A 6,459-nucleotide genomic window follows, 5' to 3' on the forward strand; every position below is an offset into this window, starting at 1 on the left:
GTCAGCACACTCTAAAAACATCAAGTTTCCTATTATCTTTAGAGATGAGCCTTACACCTAGAATTTCATGTTTGTCATCTTTAAATTTTTCGTAGCTTACAAATTCTTCTTACACCAGAATGAATACTCCCCCTCATATCATTTGTATCCTATCTATACGATACACACTCCAGTTCCGTGAGAATAATTCTGTATCCATTATATCATGTCTCAGCCATGATTCAACTCCTGTTACAATATCTGTTAAGTATATATCTATTAAATTACTTAATTCTATTTCCTTCTTTACAATACTTCTATGTTCAACTCTAACATTTTTGTCATTCTTATTTGATGTCCAGATCCCTGTACCTCCCTATAACCCTTCTAAACAAATTTCCTAACTTATATGTACCACTTCTGTTTAAGTGAAGGCCATCTGAGGGCAGATCCCTGCCTCCTACCAACCCATTAGGATCTAGAAATCTCACTCCCAGTTTCCCACATACCCACTCCATAGTCTCATTTAAATCCCCAGTCACCATCCGGTCAGTATCCCTCCTACACAACATTCCACTGATAACAATCTCCGCTTCACCCGTGATGCATTTACCAGATGCCACACATCCTCAACTATGTTGGTACTTATACCTGCTTGCCTTACGTTGTTGGTACCAACGTGAAACACCACCACCTTCTCCTTTTGCTCCTCCTTCTCTTCTACTTTCCTCAACATCTGCCTTAACCTAATTCCTGGGTAACACTCTAGCCTGGTTCCCTTTCCTCCACACACTTTCCCCACGTGTCTAACAGTAGAATCCCCCATGACCAGAGCCTCAACCTTACCCACGTCATTTGATCCCCTCCCCTCCTGATAAGCCCCATCCTTCCTCACTGCTTCAGAAGCTACTTGTCCCTCCATAGACCCTGTTCCACCTGTCTTTTCCTATCCTCTGTTCTACATTTACCTTTCCTACCTTTTCCTTTCCTCCTGCTTCCACACTTCTCAGCAACAGTTCCCTGTTAGTCATTTTCCCTCTGTTGTTCTACCTGCAGTGACTCGTACCGATTTCTCACAGACACCTGTCCTGAATTCTGTTCTCTGAATAGAGCCCTTAGCCTGCAATCTCCTTCCCCTTAAAACATTAGACCATCTATCTTCTACAATTTCCCCCTTTCCTTTCAATCCCTCTTTGACATCTACTGTATCCTGTACATTGAGGGAGGCCTGCTTTCCTTCCTGTCCTCTGAGAGAATCGTAATTATCTCTCTCAAACTCTCCAACTCCTACCTCATACTCCTTAATGCCTGGCCACACCCACAGTTCCTACACTTGCACTCCGTAGCCATTCATTACTGAATAATGAAAAGAAAAGGAAAAATAAAATAACTTATTCTGTGCAAAGTAAAAATGAAATGGAAAAAAAAAATGTCTAGTACACAGATATCACAGGACAGTGATATAATTAATACAGACTACTACTACACTACAATACTACTTAGTTGTACTAAATGTTTTATCCTACAACACCCAAACAGAATGACAACTGCCGTCAATTACTGAATACCGAATGGAATACACAGGGATTACACAATTCTAAACTGCAGTTAAGCCTACCCTAACTACTACAACAGAATTCCAGTAAGAGAGTTACTACAAATACTTCTACTATGTCTGTCTGTTAGGTCATCAGCCCAGAGGCTGGTTGGATCCTCAAATAGCACCACCAAAGGCTATGTTATAAGGAATCTGCAAAAACCAATGGTAGAGCCCAAAGGAGGCGTACTAGGCAAGATGAAGAGTGAGGTAGTTTGCCATTGCTTTCCTCACAGGACCAGAAGGTGCCACTGCAGCACGACTGATCCTATGAGCAACACGTTTCATAACACTCAGACACTAGTTGTGCTCCAAATGTCATTACTCAGCACCACCCATACCCCAGCAGCTACACTTTGCTCTGGCCTGTGCCAAGAGACGGATACAAAAATACTGCATCCATCAAGAAATGGCAACAGGCGTAACTTCTACTATACTACACAAATATTTCACAATAATAGAATAAGCACACTAATTTCGAATTAGGTACTACAATCCAATACAATAATTTTAAACCACGTTGAGACGTATCCTAATTTTTCTTCTTCTTCCACTTCTTTATCTGTTTACTTCGAGGCTCGGTTGATCCCTCGAATTTAGCGAGGGATCCCACCTCTAACGCCTCAAGGTCAGTGTCCTGGAGCTTCAGACTCTGGGAAGGGGATACAACTGGGGAGGACGATCAGTACCTCGCCCATGCGGCCTCACTTGCTATGCTGAACAGGGTCTTGCGGGGGGATGGGAAGATTGGAAGGAATAGATAAGGAAGAGGGAAGGAAGCGGCCGTGGCCGTAAGTACCATCCCAGCATTTGCCTGGAGGAGATGTGGGGAAACCACGGAAAACCACTTCCAGGATGCCTGAGGTGTGAATCGAACCCACTTCTACTCATTTGACCTCTCGAGTCTATGTGGACCCCGTTTCATCCCTTGTACCACTTTTCAAATTTCGTGGCGGAGCCGGGAATCGAACCTGGGCCTCCGGGGGTGGCAGCTAATCACCCTAACCACTACACCGCAGAGGCGGACATCCTAATTACAATAGGTTATTACTAAGCACGAACAGAAATGGAAATTACAATTAAAGTTAGAAATTCACAAGAACTACTCAAGGATTACCAACAAAGCTAAATGCGTAGACAGGTGCAGGGTATTGATTCTAGTATCTCTCATGTACTAACCAAGCACTTTTCTGAACTACCGTCCCTAATTGCCATATTACTTTCAGGAGACTTCAACTCGCTTACTTCGAGGTCTTGGATTGCTGCTACCACACCCAGATGGCGTGGTGTGGCATTCCCGACCTAGCTCTCTACTGACCACTTTCACCTGAATTGGCGTAACCAGTTCAGGTTTAGGTTAAGATAGATTACGCAGCCACAGTTTAGTAACTGGGGGCGTAGCTCAGATGGTAGAGCGCTCGCTTAGCATGTGAGAGGTACCGGGATCGATACCCGGCGCCTCCAGATATTTTATATCTCGGAATATATTAAATTAATCGTTCAATCTTTTGAATATGATGTATAAAAATTGTTGGTATTAAACCTTTCTTTCTTTCTTTCTTTCTTTTTTCGTTCTTTCTTTATTTCTTCTTTCTAAATCCGTTTACCCTCCGGAGTTGGTTTTTCCCTCGGACTCAGTGAGGGATCCCACCTCTACCGCCTGCAGCGTGAGACTTTGGGGGATACAACTGAAAAGAAGGAGCAGTACCTCTCCCAGGTGGCCTTACCTGCAGTCCTATACATTGGTGCTATCTGAGCCTCTGGGCTGATGACCGAACAGACAGATTGTGAAGAACCACTCAGTATTCCCTCAGTTCGTATGTCGCATCATTGCACAAGTTTTCAATCATCGATTCACCGAGATCACTGGTGTAGGTGGACAGTGAGTGAGTGATGAGTCGACTGACGCAATAACATATATTTTTTCACATAATTCTATATACTTATTTCATGGAATTGTCGTTGTGGGGAAAAGGCTTTGTAATATCAAAACTTGGTGTAAAGAGGAGGCTGCAGGAGAAACCTACCATTTCCCGAATGCAAGATCACGGCTACGCGACCCTAACCGCACGGCCAACTTGCTCGGCATTTGCCTTGTGTCATAAAGATGTAAATCCTAAGGGGTAAGTAATGTTGTATTTGATTTTATACGACCGTTTTTATCAGAGTGCACTTGATTGACCATAGCCATGTTAATACACACCGAAATATAGCACTGTAGGATTAATTCCTGTCCGCTTCTGTGGTGTAGTGGTTGGTAGGATTAGCTGCCACCTTCGGAGGACCGGGTTCGATTCCGGGCTCTGCCACGAAACTTGAAAAGTAGTACGAGGGCTGGAACGGGGTCCACTCAGCCTCGGGAGGTCAGCTGAGTAGAGAGGGATTCGATTCCCACCTCGGTCATCAGATATTTTAGTAATTTCAGCAGGTACTAAAAATAAAATAGAAATAGTAAAAAACGAAACAAAACGGGTATACGGATGTAGCCTACTTGTGACTTAAGAGGCTATATAGAGGTGATGCGACGTGTTGAACAGACTCTCTCCATGCTGACAGACGGCGAGACAACAGTGAATATAGTGAACGTCGTCTGCAGAGTGCAGTGGTGTTGCAGAGAGTTGACAGCTTAGGTCAGACACCGGCAAGATGGTTATGGACATCTCAAGAGCGGCTTAAACTTGTAACAGCCCGAAGAGTGAAGACGTCACGTTCTTGTCTAATACGGTAGTCGACAGCGAGTGATATTCTGCACATCTGACCACGTATGACCACGGTTTAAATCACTGTTCATCCGATTAAAACCCACAACCATGATGATAATTCATTATTATTATTATTATTATTATTATTATTATTATTATTATTATTGTAATCTTTCACCTTTGCTGTTCGTGGTTTACATGGATCATCTGCTGAAAGGTATAAAATGGCAGGGAGGGATTCAGTTAGGTGGAAATGTAATAAGGAGTTTGGCCTATGCTGACGATTTGGTCTTAATGGCAGACTGTGCCGAAAGCCTGCAGTCTAATATCTTGGAACTTGAAAATAGGTGCAATAAGTAGGCCTATGGTATGAAAATTAGCCTCTCGAAGACTAAATTGATGTCAGTAGGTAAGAAATTCAACAGAATTGAATGTCAGATTGGTGATACAAAGCTACAACAGGTCGATAATTTCAAGTATTTAGGTTGTGTGTTCTTCCAGGATGGTAATACAGTAAGTGAGCTTCAATCAAGTTGTAGTAAAGCTAATGCAGTGAGCTCGCAGTTGCGATCAACAGTATTCTGTAAAGTCAGCTCCCAGACGAAACTATCTTTACATCGGTCTGTTTTCAGACCAACTTCGCTTTACGGGAGCGAAAGCTGGGTGGACTAAGGATATCTTATTCATAAGTTAGAAGTAATAAACATGAAAGTAGCAAGAATGATTGCTGGTACAAACAGGTGGGAACAATGGCAGGAGGGTACTCGGAATGAGATAAAGGCTAATTTAGGAATGAACTCGATGGATGAAGCCGTACGCATAAACCGGCTTCGGTGGTGGGGTAATGTGAGGCGAATGGAGGAGGGCAGTATTACCTAGGAGAATAATGGACTCTGCTATGGAGGGTAAGAGAAGTAGAGGGAGACCAAGACGACGATGGTTAGACTCGGTTTCTAACGATTTAAAGATAAGAGGTATAGAACTAAATGAGGCCACAACACTAGTTGCAAATCGAGGATTGTGGCGACGTTTAGTAACTTCTCAGAGGCTTGCAGACTGAACGCTGAAAGGCATAACAGTCTATAATGATGTATGTATGTATGTATGTATGTATGTATGTATGTATGTATTATAATACCTCCATGGCACTGTCGGCAGCTCGCCGGCCTCTGACCGCTGGGTTCCGTAGTTCATATCCCGGTCACTCCACGTGAGATTTGTACTAAACGGGACAAGTATTTTCTCCGGTTACTCTGGTTTTCCCTGTCATCTTTCCTTCCAGCAACAATCTCTGTCAGTCATTAATCAATGCCCCAGAGGAGTGCGACAGACTTCGGCAACCGGCACAATTCCTGTTCTCACCGCTAGATGGGGGCTTCATTCGTTCCATTCCTGACCCGGTCGAATGACTGGAAACAGGCTGCGGATTTTTGAATTGTATAAATATTATCATTATCATCGGATTGCCTCGAATGGTAACAGATTTCCATGGGATTCAATGAGGCAACCTTGATGGAGATGTTAGGATTTTTGGGGGGTTTATCAGCTCTCCTTAACATTAACTGCAGGACATGGAAGGTTTATGACCGCCCTTGGACTGGACGTGTCGACAATAAATACAACAATGGTTTGAAATGTGAGATTCCCTAGGCCTTATAAATCTGATACCCTTAAGATATATTTTTTGAGATGTAGTTTTAATAATGGTAAATACTATACATTCATTTAATAATGTTAAAATTATTTTTATACTTACAAATTTCAGTTAAATTACATTTTACGTTTACTTTAAATTATATTAAATTTACTTTTAATTTTAAGTATTTACAATGCAGTATTGTCAGGTCTACAAATGAAAGGTCGGTAGATTGTACGTAAAAATTTCGGGAGCTTTAATGAAAATGTCTGTAGTTTCTTGAGCACTGAAATGTTATTATGTAACTAAATTAAAGAATGCAATAGTCATTTGAAGTTATTGTGAGAAAAATATACAGTTTCACTCATCCGTACTCTCTCGCCACTGTAATCTTCCTTTTCTTCTTCTTCTTCTTCTTCTTCTTCTTCCTGTAGATGACAATTTTGAAGTCGTAACAGGATGCGGATTTTGCATTCTACATGCGGGTCGGGAATTTCCCTTCGAATGGTGTAGTCAAGCGGTTATGTCTCAAAACTCACGAGTCC

The 6,459-nt window shown here is 42.3% G+C and overlaps 1 non-coding gene across 1 annotated transcript; it reads left to right on the top strand.

Moving 5' to 3' along the window:
• Positions 1-2,967: 2,967 nt before the first annotated feature.
• TRNAA-AGC (transfer RNA alanine (anticodon AGC)) lies at positions 2,968-3,040 on the top strand. The gene has a single exon. It is a non-coding gene; the product is annotated as a tRNA-Ala (tRNA).
• Positions 3,041-6,459: the final 3,419 nt, after the last annotated feature.

Source organism: Anabrus simplex, chromosome 4 (assembly GCF_040414725.1).
Source record: "Anabrus simplex isolate iqAnaSimp1 chromosome 4, ASM4041472v1, whole genome shotgun sequence".
NCBI classification, from domain to species: domain Eukaryota; kingdom Metazoa; phylum Arthropoda; class Insecta; order Orthoptera; family Tettigoniidae; genus Anabrus; species Anabrus simplex.